The sequence below is a fragment of the Aplysia californica genome, unplaced genomic scaffold, assembly GCF_000002075.1.
Source record: "Aplysia californica isolate F4 #8 unplaced genomic scaffold, AplCal3.0 scaffold00482, whole genome shotgun sequence".
Lineage (NCBI taxonomy): Eukaryota > Metazoa > Mollusca > Gastropoda > Aplysiida > Aplysiidae > Aplysia > Aplysia californica.
Window position 1 is genome coordinate 274,434 of NW_004797752.1, and position 1,511 is coordinate 275,944.

Genomic DNA, 1,511 nt, shown 5'->3' on the forward strand with positions numbered 1-1,511 from the left:
TGTGTGTGTGTGTGTGTGTGTGTGTGTATCTCTTTGTCTATCTCATAATACATCTGTTGGGAGTTTTTTCAGATGCCTTTTTAGTACCACAAAGAGGAGAGCAGCTTGCTTTGTTGGCTTCTGTGTCCATCCAGGTGGGCCATGGCCCTCAAAGCCCTCCACTTCATCATCGGTTTGATTATATTGCAGAGTGGACTTTAGCGCCATCCCATCCAACAACACTGCATATGCGTTCTTGAAATGTTATGTCTTCAACTCTTTTAAAAAAACAATTTCAAGAAATTTTCTACTCTAGCCAGACTGTGGGTACTTTTCATTACTATGCACAATGTCCGGGGGAGGGGTGGCAATAGGATGAGCTTCTGCAGTACGAAATATGTTTAGTGTGCTACATGATAGAGTGCCAACGCCAAATATTTGTCAGAAATGTTCCACCTGCGACCTTTAATACAGACCTTGGATAGCCTCACTTGTGACATGAAAAATTCCAGAGCTGCTGGAGACAAGAACTTGGACAGTGTATTGCGATTTGTTTCCAATGAACATTCATCATTGCTAGTATTCCCATGGTCCTAGTGGAGCTAGGTCTTGTTTGCTGCTATCTATCGAGTTTCTTTTTAGAGACGCCACGAGTACCGTTCTGCAAATCTTTGCTGCAATACAGCCGTTTGCTCTGTTGCAGACTTCTCAGAGTCAATGTGTGTGTCCTCTGGCACACGAACTTCAGTCATTATCCATAGAGGGGGGGGGGATCTTTTAGAAGTCATATTAGAGGGAGGATTTGGGACGTTGAATATAGTTACAACGGGTCATTTTAAGCCTCTTCCTGGCACGGAGAGCAGTGGAAGAGGTGGGTGTTGAGCAAGATATCTCAAAATGTTCCTCACACAGAACATTTCCTTTTTTTAGCGCTTCAGTTGGCTTTCCAATCAAATTATCTCACCTGCAATCATATAAATCACCCATCGCCTTGCCCTTGATAAGAAGGGGTGCTGGACATGATTGATAGGCATTGTGCACTGACAAAGGACTGATTTTGTTTTGGTAAACGTTTATTTATATGAGGAAAACCGGTGCCTTCCCCACAGTGTTCTTAATCTTACAAACAATTCATTACCAAAGTTCGTCTTGGGGAACTAGCATGGCTTACTGCTTTTGTCCTCCCTCTATCATTATAGAGTCATACATTAAACAAATACCAAAACAAGAACTTATACGCTCAAGAATAATAATAGATTAATTATAATGGAACACGGGCGTTCAGTCGGAGGTCCCGCCTCTAACACAACCAGCTCACAGCGTTGAATCGGACCTTAAACCCACACCATACCCTGTGCTCTACCTTTATATTATTGATCTAGATCTATACATGTATTTGCATTTATAGATCTATAAGTGCTAGTAATCTTTAGCGCTCTTTCCTCTTGTATTCACAACAGGAGGCCCACTCTTAAGGCATTCCCATGACGTCATTTGCGGAAGACACTTAAATTGTTAACTTATTTTTAGAA